The sequence below is a fragment of the Chiloscyllium plagiosum genome, unplaced genomic scaffold (assembly GCF_037043375.1).
Source record: "Chiloscyllium plagiosum isolate Xiang-an unplaced genomic scaffold, Cpla_swu_hap1 HiC_scaffold_22, whole genome shotgun sequence".
NCBI classification, from domain to species: Eukaryota; Metazoa; Chordata; class Chondrichthyes; order Orectolobiformes; family Hemiscylliidae; genus Chiloscyllium; species Chiloscyllium plagiosum.
Genome location: NW_028270160.1, coordinates 41,120,995 through 41,133,161, shown reverse-complemented (window position 1 = coordinate 41,133,161; position 12,167 = coordinate 41,120,995). Strand labels below are relative to the sequence as shown.

Here is a 12,167-nt window from a genome sequence, read left to right as displayed (position 1 = left end):
AGTGTTTTCATCAGCTTGCCAGGTGGCAGACAAGACCCTGTCAACCAGATGAAGTGCCAATGTCTCTGATAAGCTCCTAAAGGCATGTTTTTTTTAACGTTAAAATGCTACATAAATACAAATTTGTTGGTTCTACTAAATCATAAGCATGAGTCATGTAACAAATGGGCATAAAATCAGCAAGTGTTAATAATTAAATATTACCACATCAATTGCCATTCGTAAATTGTGTTTAAAACAGTTGCAATTGTAATTATACCTAAAATTGTGGGCTTTTTAACAAAATTTGAAGTCGAAAGAATTTATTTTGTCATGATAAATTAATATAATTTAAACCAGTTTTGAGATTTTGCAATGAATCATTAACTGGAAGTAAAAAGTACTTACATAGAAGTAATCTCAAAGATTCTCTCGAAAGGCCAGGATTCATTAACTTATATTCCCAGTCAGTTCTGAATTGTTCATTAAGTAAAGTTTGAATCCTGGATTGGAAATGGGAAATTGTTGTTACTGAAGTTGATCTTGCACAAATCCCTGCAAATAGGTTTCCCTTTTCTTATTCCTTTTTTAAATATTCGTCTATGGGATGTGGGCATCATGGGCTTGGTTGGCATTTACTACCCATTTATAAATGTCCTTGAGAAGATGTTGATGAGATGCCTTCTTGAACTACTGCAGTCCATTTGGACACACAATAACGTTAGGGAAGGAAATTCAAAATTTTGACTCAGCAATGCTAAAGGAAAAATGAATGATATATTTCCAAGTCAGGATGGTGAATGGTTTTGGGAGGAGAATTGGAGATGATCATGTCTCCACGTATTTGCTGTCCCTGTTCTTCTAATTGGTAATAATCATGTCTTTGGAAGTTGCTGTCTGAGGACCCTTGGTGAATTTCTGCAGTATATCTTATAGATGGCACACACTGCTGCTAGTGAGGGTCGATAGTAAAGGACAAATGTCTATGGATGCAATGGCAATCAAGTGGATGGCTTTGTCCTGGATCACGTCAAGCTTCTTAGCGTAGTTTACAACATCCATTGTGTCACAAATCTGAAGAAAAATATGCCTGGATTCTAGAGTCAGTGACAAAGCCAAGAGCATTCACTCCAAGTTTGAAGAAAGCTTAATTGAGAGATCAAACAACGTCTGAGGCACAACTTTGAATAGTCTGTGTATGGATTGAATGTTGAGTTCCAGTGATAGAACTGAGCTGTCCTAGTCAACCACATTACAGAATTTTCAGAGAATCAAACAGGAAATAAAAAGCACAATAATTAAATCATTATTAAAAATTGTACATCAAATAAAGTTATGACATGTATGGGGTGAAGGGATATAGCATGAAAAAGTCTTTAAAATATATGAAAATCATTTTTAAAAATCTAATACATTTAAATAATAGGAATATTCAACAATACTTCACAAATATAAAATTAATTTTCATTGATATCACCGTTAAAACATAGTTTCATCTAATTGACGAAGCATAAAAAACACCAAAGAGAGACGAGGAAACAGAAAGTTCTCACTGAAGTAACAAATATAAATGATTTCTTACCCTGGCTCAGTGGTTCGCACTGCTACTTCACAGCACCAGGGTCCCAGGTTCAATTCTAACCTCAGATGACTGTCTGTGTGGAGTTTGCATTTTTTCCCCATGTCAGCATGGGTTTCCTCTGGGTGCTCTGATTTACTCCCACAGTCCCAAGATGTGCAGGGCAGGTAAATTGGCCATGCTAAGTTGTCCATAGTGTTAGGTGCATTAGTCAGAGTGGAATGGGCCTGGGTGAGTTACTCTTCGGAGGGTCAGTGTGGACTTGTTGGGCTGAAAGGCCTGTTTCCATACTGTAGGGAATGCAATCAAAAAAACTTTACCCTCGTGGTGGTCATGGGATAGGGTTGGCGGGATCCAAGGCAAAGCCTGTGGTGAAGCAGTGAAAAGCAGACCACAACTTCAGGCTTAATAATTTCATGTGCTAAATTCCGTGGATGTGGTCATTTCCTGTGCAACAATGATAGTGAGCAGTCTCAAGTGTTCATTACTAAGAACCATACAAAATTCACAACATCCTTTTATTGATAAACGAGAAAAGTCTTTGTAGAAACACATCTGTTGATCCCCCCCCCCCACCGTCACATTTATAATGTAGCAAAAAGGACAAGTGCATGACTTGCAAAAACCCCTCTTTTCACAGGCCACTAGGAGTAGTAAGACATAAGTTCCTGTTGAATCGTATAAAGCTATCCCAGTACCTGTATAAATCAAGTTAAATGAGAAGTTCAAAAAGATATGAAGTGCAGCATTTATGGGATGAATTTGCCAAATAGATTTTCCACTTGGATATTGTTCTCCAAAACCAACTATAGTGATGTGATGAAACAAAGAATGTCTTCTTATATCTTTGAGACAACATTAAGCATTCACTTGCGATGAAAGAATTTGGTATACAAGTGCCATGCCTAAACCAAGACTGTAGATAATTCTCAGCAGCAAAGTCATAGGAACGTCAACAAAATGAATGATTAGTTAATCTGATATATCGAAAATAACTACAGCTACACCCAATGCAAGAGAATATTAAACTGGATTTTCTGGTTCTCACTGCTATTCCTGTCATATTCAGGTCAAATTTAATTCTTCTTCTCTGTAAAATTTTCCGAAGGACACAAATATATATTTATATACTATGTTTAATCTAATAAAACATTCCAAAGGTGCTTCCCGTCGTCTTTCACATTAACAGAATGTAACATGAGATTTGAACACATGTATGGTCCAAAGATTAAGAAGCAGAGATTCTTTATTCCACTGGCATCGGGTCCTCACAAGCAAGAAGAGAAATTAAGAATAGACAAGGAACTGTTTACACTGTGTACATGGATTAACTATTTGGGTTATACCCGGATAAGGAATTCCTTTTCTACCTGCTCCCTCTTCCCATAAGAACTTCCATCCTTCTAAAACACCCTTTCACTCCAATGAGAGTCTGTTTGACTGCTCTAGCTTCCCTCCCTCACCATCACTAACTACTGTAGGAGGTCCTGTTACACAACACAAGGCCTCATCATGTGAGGGAAGACATGCTCTAGCTTTCTTCAACTGAGACACGCTATCTCAGAAGGACTTTCCCCTTGGTCTTCAGGATAGACTGGAGAAAAATTGAGGGTAAGAAGCTGTAGGGAATAATCACTGAACTGTCCCTAAATTGCCAAATGATGACTGGAAACTGGGCTTATGATCCAAATAAAGACTTCAGATGGGCACTTGAAGGTAGAGGACAGAAGAACCAGGGGTTTGATTTTTTGGGGAGCGGCAATCACTCTGAGGTAGTAGCTCCATTTCTTCATTTTATGTTAACAAAGATCTCCACGTTTCTGACAGGAGATTCCAATCAGGTCTTCTTCAAAAATGTGGTGTATACTTCAGATCTGAAAGTTTCTTTGAAGTGAGGATTGTCAGGGGAAGGCAGAGCATGCCCCCTTTTCATGGCAGTCAGATGGAATACTCCATGTCTGATCTCACAGACAGCTACCTTGACAGGTCTTGTGAAAGGGTAAGTATATAAGTGAGGTTAGGGTATCAGAAGGGTAGGGCGAGGTGGGTAAGGTGCCATGTAAACAGACAGTAGGATGTCTGAGTGAGATAAGTAGGTGCCAGGTTGGTAGTGTGTAAAGGTGCCAGGTAAATAGGGTTGCGGAGTGCAGGCGAGGTTGAAAGTGTCAGATCTTGCGAAACAGGTTGTGTCAGGCCCCAGGAAGAAAGGGATGGCTGAGTTGAGAGGAGGAGTTTGGGGGGAAACGGATTGTGCATGATAGTGTAGACTCCTGCAGAGAGAGGGATGCTATGTCAGGGTATGGGAATTGTAGTAGGTCTGTGGATGATATGGTTGGAAAGTGTGTGATAAGGCGTTTGATAAGGTTCCCCACGGTAGGCTATTTCCACAAAATATGGAGGCATGGGATTACGGACGATTTAGCAGTTTGGATCAGGTTAGTTACTAGTGGTGTATCACAAGGATCTGTTTTAGGTCCACTGCTGTTTGTCAATTTTATAAATGTCCAAGAAGAGGGCGTAGGATGGCTTAGTAAATTTGCGGGTGACAGTAAGGTCGAAAGATGTTGCAGGTTACACAGGGACATAGATAAGCTGCAGAGCTGGGCTGAAAGGTGGCAAATGGAGTTTAATGCGGAAAAGTGTGAGTGATTTACTTTGGAAGGAGCAACAGGAATAAAGAGTACTGGGCTAATGGTAAGATTCTTGGCAGTGTAGATGAGCAGAGAGATCTCGGTGTTCATATATATAGATCCCTGAAAGTTTCCACCCAGGTTGATAGGGTGGTTAAGAAGGCATACGGTGCATTAGTTTTTATTGGTAGAGGGATTGAGTTTCGGAGCCACGAGGTCATGTTGCAGCTGTACAGAACTCTGGTGCGGCTGCACTTGGAGTATTGTTTACAGCTAAGGTCATTGCATTATAGGAAGGATATTGAAGCTTTGGAAAGGATTCAGAGGCGATTTACTAGGATGTTGCCTGGTATGGAGGGAAGGTCTTATGAGGAAAAGCTGATGGATTTGTGGCTGTTTTCATTAGAGAGAAGAAGGTTGAGAGGTAACTTAATTGAGACATATAAGATAATCAGTGGGTGAGATAGGGTGGACATGGACAGTCATTTTCCTCGAATGGTGATGGATAGCACAAGGGGACATAGGTTTAAATTGAGGGGTGATAGATATAGGACAGATGTCAGAGGTGGTTTCTTTACTCAGAGGGTAGTAGGGGTGTGGAATGCCTGCCTGAGACTGTAGTAGCAACTCGCTAACTTTAAGGGCACTTAAATGGTGTTTGGATAGACATATGGATGAAAATGGAATAGTGTAGAATCAATAAGCTTCAGATTGGTTCCACAGGTTGGCGTAACAATGAGGCCTGAAGGGCCTGTCCTGTGCTGTAATGTTCTATGCTCTATGTTCTAAAATGGGAGTCTGTTTAAAAGTTACCTAGGAGTTAGACTTTGAGGGACCATTACTGTTCAACTTTCTATCTCTTTTTGCCCCATTCAACTTGTCCAGACCAATATATTCATATTCTTTTCGAGTGCTTCAACTTTTATCTTTGGATTTGTAAATCTCCCTTCACTTCAACCTTCATCGTCCATGAGATTAAAGCCATTCTTACCTATTCAGTCAGTATATGCTGCTGCCATATATGTTCCATTCCTTCTTATCATACTCTGTTTACCATTAACCACATTAATAACATGCAGTGTTACCTTGTCCTTTCTCTTTAATTTCCAAATCTCAGCTCACATGAACACTCCAACCCAACTACTGTATTTCATTTCCTCTCTACATCCTAGTTATGTAGATCACCAGAACGCTGATATCACTGCAGTTCAAGTGAAAACCATCCCAAGTGTACAGCTCCCTCTTACCCTGTAACTGGTGTCAGTGTTACTTGAATGAAAACCTATGTCTTCTATACCTGAAATAACTCCACAGAGGCCAGTATCCCATCACCAAGTCACCCTTATTTACACATGAACAATTCTTGACTGTAATACTGTATGAGTCAGAGCCAGATACCAGAGTATCAATACTCCTGACACTCAACTTTTATAAGTCAGCCAGGGCTCCCTGATTGGACCAGATTAACAGTCCCAAATAGTGAACTCATTGTAAGATGTCCAACTGCCTTACCTTGCTATAATCAGTATGTTACCAATCTTTTAACGTGGTTCTACTCTCTGATCTTATTTACTCTATGCTAATTTGCTCAAGAAATTATTACCTTTCTGCTTTATAACTTAGCCTTTAAATGCTAATACTCCCTCAGCAAAACCTCTTTCACAGTTCTATCTATATCATTAGTGCCCATGTACCCTACAACAGCCTAATTCTTTCTCTGCAACTTCAAGTTCCTTGCCAGACCAGAGGAGATTTCTTTAACCTTGGTATTGGGCAGGCAACGTAGCCTCTGACACTCACAATTTAATCTTTAGGGAATGAGATCCCTCTAACTTTATTGTCTTTCATACAACTACATCCCCTTTTTACTCCCCCCACTTGAACATTTTTGTATAATACAGCGTCATGGGCAGCTTGCCCGTTTACCTGTAATCCCAGGTCTCTTCCACACAAGCTGCAAGAAACTCAGTTTTCCCTTCTGGTAGTTCCTTCTTCGTTCTATCAAAATGTCTTCCCAGCTTCTACTGAGCTGGTGGTTACCCCAGGCAATTGTGCGTTTACCCTCTTAGAATGCCATGGCGATCCTTAATCGTACTAGACAAATGAAAAAGTTGAGGCTGCTCCATTGTTATTTTCTAGGTCTTCAAATGTGCCTCAGTCACCATATCCTTCAAAATGGACCAAATCTGAACCAGCTCACATAGGTTGTGTGACAGCCGCCTGGATTAAAGTATTTGGTTACTTTTTCCTTCGTCGATGCATTACACTAACTCTGCAGGGGCATGGGAACCCAGATTGTAGCTTCAGGGTGCAGGGCCTGGAGTGTAGGGAGGTTAGGAACATGGCATCAATTTCCAAGGAGGGTGTCTGTAAACAGGAAAGTGGCTTGAAGTGTGTATACTTCAATGCAAGAAGTATACGAAATAAGGTAGGTGAACTTGCGGGCGGCACGGTGGCACAGTGGTTAGCACTGCTGCCTCACAGCGCCAGAGACCCGGGTTCAATTCCCGCCTCAGGCAACTGACTGTGTGGAGTTTGCACATTCTCCCCGTGTCTGCGTGGGTTTCCTCCGGGTGCTCCGGTTTCCTCCCACAGTCACAAAGATGTGCGGGTCAGGTGAATTGGCCATGCTAAATTGCCCATAGTGTTAGGTTAAAGGGGTAAATGTAGGGGTATTGGTGGGTTGCGCTTCGGCGGGTCGGTGTGGACTTGTTGGGCCGAAGGGCCTGTTTCCACACTGTAAGTAATCTAATCTTGCAGCGTGGGTTGGTACCTGGGACTTCGATGTTGTGGCTATTACGGAGACATGGCTAGAACAGGGACAGGATTGGCTGTTGCAGGTTCCAGGATTTAAATGTTTTAGTAGGGTCAGAGGTGGGGGTAAAAGAGGGGGAGGTGTGGCATTGCTTGTCAAAGATAGTATTACAGTGGTGGAAAGGACGATGGATGAGGACTTGCCATCTGAGGTAGTTTGGGCTGAGGTTAGGAATAGGAAAGGTGAGGTCACCCTGTTAGGAGTCTTTTACAGGCCTCCTAATAGTCCTAGAATCATTGAAGAAAGGATGGGGAAGGTGATTCAGGAGATGAGTGACAGTAATAGGGTGGTTGTTATGGGGGACTTTAACTTTCCTGATATTGATTGGGAAAGCTATAGCTCAAGTTCGTTAGATGGGTCAGTGTTTGTTCAATGTGTGCAGGAGAGTTTCCTGACACAATATGTAGACAGGCCAACAAGAGGTGAGGCCATACTGGATTTGGTTCTGGGTAACGAACCAGGCCAGGTGTTAGAATTAGAGGTAGGTGAGCACTTTGGGGATAGTGACCATAATTCGGTGATTTTTACTCTCGTGATGGAGAGGGATAAGTGTGTACTACAGGGCAAGAGTTATAGCTGGGGTCAGGGAAATTATGATGCGGTGAGGCATGACTTAGGATGTGTGGTTTGGAAAAGTAGACTCCAAGGCAAGAGTGTAAATGATATGTGGAGCTTGTTCAAGGAGCAACTATTGAGTGTCCTTGATAATTATGTACCTGTCAGGCAGGGAGGAAAGGGTCGTGCGAGGGAGCCGTGGTTTAATAAGGAATTGGAATCCCTTGTTAAATGGAAGAGGGCGGCCTATCTCAAGATGAGACGTGAAGGTTCAATTGGGGCGATTGAGAGTTATAGGGTAGCCAGGAAGGACCTGAAGAGAGAGCTAAGAGCAGCAAGGAGGGGACATGAAAGGTCCTTAGTCGGTAGGATTAGGGAAAACCCTAAGGCTTTCTATAGGTATGTTAGGAATAAAAGAATGACTAGGGTAGGAATAGGTCCAGTCAAGGATAGTAGTGGGAAGTTGCGTGTGGAGGCGGAAGAGATTGGGGAGACACTGAATGAATACTTTTCTTCAGTATTTACTCAGGAACAGGGCATTGTCGTCGATGTGAATACTGAGTCACAAATAAGTAGAATGGATGGCTTTGAGGTATGTAGAGAAGAGGTGTTGGAAATCCTGGAAAAGGTGAAAATAGATAAGTCCCCTGGGCCTGATGGCATTTATCCTAGGATTCTCGGGGAAGCAAGGGAGGAGATTGCAGAGCCATTGGCCTTGGTTTTTATGTCCTCTTTGTCTACTGGAGTAGTGCCAGAAGACTGGAGGATAGCAAATGTGGTTCCCTTGTTCAAAAAGGGGAGTAGGGATAACCCTAGTAACTATAGGCCGGTGAGTCTCACTTCTGTTGTGGGCAAAGTCTTAGAGAGAATTGTAAGGGATAGGATTTATGCACATCTGGATAGGAATAATGTGATCAAGGATAGTCAGCATGGTTTTGTGAAGGGCAGGTCGTGCCTCACAAACCTTATTGAATTCTTTGAAAAGGTGACGAAGGAGGTTGATGAGGGGAAAGCGGTAGATGTGGTATATATGGATTTTAGTAAGGCGTTTGATAAGGTTCCCCATGGTAGGCTACTGCAGAAAATACGGAGATATGGCATTGAGGGTGAGTTGGAGGTTTGGATTAGGAATTGGCTGGATGGAAGAAGACAGAGGGTAGTAGTTGATGGCAAAGTTTCTTCATGGAGTGCCGTCACTAGCGGTGTTCCGCAAGGATCTGTTTTGGGACCATTGCTGTTTGTCATTTTTATAAATGACCTGGAAGAGGGGTTAGAAGGTTGGGTGAGCAAGTTTGCGGATGATACGAAAGTCGGTGGAGTTGTTGACAGTGAGGAAGATGTGGCAGGTTACAGCAGGATATAGAGAAGCTGCAGAGCTGGGCAGAAAGGTGGCAAATGGAATTCAATGTAGCTAAGTGTGAGGTGATTCACTTTGGGAAGAATAACAAAAAGATGGGGTACTGGGCTAATGGTCGGATACTTGGTAGTGTGGATGAGCAGAGGGATCTTGGTGTCCATGTACACAGATCTCTGAAAGTTGCCACCCAGGTAAATAGTGCAGTGAGGAAGGCATATGGCGTACTGGCTTTTATTGGTAGAGGAATTGAGTTCCGGAGTCCTGAGGTCATGATGCAGTTGTATAAGACTCTGGTGCGGCCGCATCTGGAATATTGTGTGCAGTTTTGGTCGCCATACTATAGGAAGGATGTGGAGGCACTGGAACGGGTGCAGAGGAGGTTTACCAGGATGTTGCCTGGTATGGAAGGAAGATCGTATGAGGAAAGACTGAGACACTTGGGGCTGTTTTCATTAGAGAAAAGAAGGTTTAGGGGTGACTTGATTGAGGTGTACAAGATGATTAGGGGGTTAGATAGGGTTGACAGTGTGAACCTTTTCCCGCGTATGGAGTCGGGTATTACAAGGGGGCATAGCTTTAAATTAAGGGGGGGTAGATATAGGACTGAAGTTAGGGGTAGGTTCTTCACTCAGCGAGTCGTAAGTTCATGGAATGCCCTGCCAGTAGCAGTGGTGGACTCTCCCTCTTTATGGGCATTTAAGCGGGCATTGGATAGGTATATGGAGGATAGTGGGTTAGTATAGGTTAGGTGGGCTTGGATCGGCGCAACATCGAGGGCCAAAGGGCCTGTACTGCGCTGTATTCTTCTATGTTCTATGTACACGATCTGAAGGTCAAACTCTAGCTCATCAACTCTGAGCTGAAGTTCCTCGAGCTGCAAACAGATAATGAGGACAAGGTTGCCATGGATCACGTTAGTATCTGCAAGCTTCCATGTCACAAGACATGCATGACAGTATGTTCGTAAGCATGTACCTTGTCTGTGTTTACAGTATCTGGGTCCCTCAGATAGAATATGGCTGCCAGTGAAGGTAACTTGAGGGTTAAATGAGATTACACATTAAAAAAGCGCAAATATGTGCAGTGCCTTTATTGTATCAATATCCAAAGTGAAATTCATTTTTCAGTGAAATACCAATTGTCTGCAAACACATGGTGTACTTTATATTGATTTGTGGGTTTAACAGTTGTAGTGAAAGCTTAAAAATTAAATCTTATCAATCTATTCCTTTCTGATTCTAGAGTTACTTGAGTAGTCCTTTCCTTTCAGACTATTGATCATCACAGGAATGTAACAGGGAAAACCCACCATCTTACTTTAGCAGTCCCCCAGCTCAGTTGAAGCTGAATTTGTTGGACTATAAAAGGGGTTGCCAGCTAGGAAGATGGCATCTGTGATGCCAAAGTTATCTCTGCAGGGGCTGTCCTAATGCAGATTGATGTCTTGATGTAACACGTAAAGTTCAATCCCTCAGGTTTGACTGGAAAATCGCAGTGGACTTCCGACTGCAGGCCCTATCATGTGCTAAAGCAGCCAAACTGACTACCAGCCACTTGTAGCCGTTACTGTATTCACCAGTCTTTGTCCCCACAAACAGGCACCACCATCTCTTCTACAGGAAGAGAACACAGCCCAGGTATAGGATGGAGCTATGAAAATGGCTTATAGGTAGTAAAGGTGTTACAACTATTACAACCACTTCCTTCACTTCCCATTTGGAGCCTAAACCTCCAGTCAAGTCGTTATCTGGTTTCCTGTGATTTTTCTACTGAGTTTTGTTTTGATCAGCATGCAGCAAATTTAATTAATACTTCCATCTTACTGAGCATTTCTAAAGCATTGTTCTAAATTTATTAGCTTGAATTACCATTTCACTGTTCTCAACAATAAATACAAACTAAGATTATTTTCAGTAATTATGCTTAACCGTCATTTCAAAGTTGGTTTGTTTCTCATAGCGAAAAAGTAATGTCTGCTAGCCTTACTGAAATTACAGTTCTCATACAAGTAACATTAGCAATGTGAGAAAGTGAAGAAATACTGAAGAGCATGACCATCTGCTAAGCCAAGAGATAATTAACCATGGGACAAGTGAATCTGGAAATTAAACATGGATTCCCCAGTGGCATTTAGAGTGAATTCAATGGCACAGATAATCAATACAGAATGGGAGGGTTCTTGATTTAAATTGTAGTCTCTGCCAACTGATCTTGGCAGGAATGCTACAGTTTGCATAAGATTACACAGAGCACATAGACATTCAATGGCATTACTGTCTGTAAATCTGCCAACATCAATATCCTGAGAATACCATAGATGAGAAACTGAACTGCACCAACCTAAAACAATTGAGCCTGCAAGATCAGGTCAGAGGTTGGGAAGTCGGCATTGGGAAAATCAACTTCAACATCCCCTAATCCTGTCCGTCACCAACAATGTACAAGTCAGGCATGCGGTGGAGTGCTCCCCACTTGCCTGAATGAATGTGGATCAAGAATACTGGCACCAAGCAGGTCAAAACAGCCCTCCTAACACCCCAACCAACAACCTGAACATTCACTCCTTCCCCCAGCAGTGCACAATGAAAGCATGTTCGACAATCTACAAAATGAACTTCAGTGGCTCAATAAGGTTCTTTCATTAACACCTCCTAAACCTGCAATCTCTACCACTGATATCTACCAAAGTTATCAGATGTATGGGAATACCATCTACAAGTTCCCCTCCAAACTACTCACTGTACTGACTTGAAACTATATCACTGCTCCTTCATCGTCATAGCATCAAAATCCTGGAACTCCTTCATTACAGACACTGTGAATATACCTGCACCAGATGGACTGCATCAAGTCAAGAAGTGGAGGAGCTGGTGTTGGATTGGAGTGGACATAGTTAAAAATCACAAAACTCAATTCAAGAAAACAGTTAAATTCTGCCTTTATAAAAGCATTTATCAATGGACAACACATGTTGGCCAGTTATGCCAACATCCAGTTTAAGATTAAAAGTACACGGAAAGAGATCATTCAGTTCAGCATTCCATATCATTGCTAATGCTGCTCTCCCACTTTTCCTCAGCTAAATGTATTCTTGTCCATTTTATACAAATGGCCAGTTTCCTCTTAAATGCATAGACACTATTCTCTTCAGCTACTCCCTCTGGGAGAGGTTTCACATTCTCTTTGGGTAAAGATGTTTCTTCTGAATTCTTTGCTCAATTTTGTTATATTGATTACTTTTATCTGCGCCCT

General features: G+C 42.0%; 1 long non-coding RNA gene across 1 annotated transcript in view; it reads right to left on the bottom strand.

The window, feature by feature from the left end:
• Positions 1-296: 296 nt before the first annotated feature.
• Positions 297-12,167, bottom strand: part of LOC122561116 (uncharacterized) — a 182,977-nt gene continuing 171,106 nt past the window's right edge. The window contains exon 4 of the long non-coding RNA XR_015761014.1: positions 297-1,218. This is a non-coding gene — a long non-coding RNA (uncharacterized LOC122561116). The remainder of the gene's footprint in view (positions 1,219-12,167) is intronic.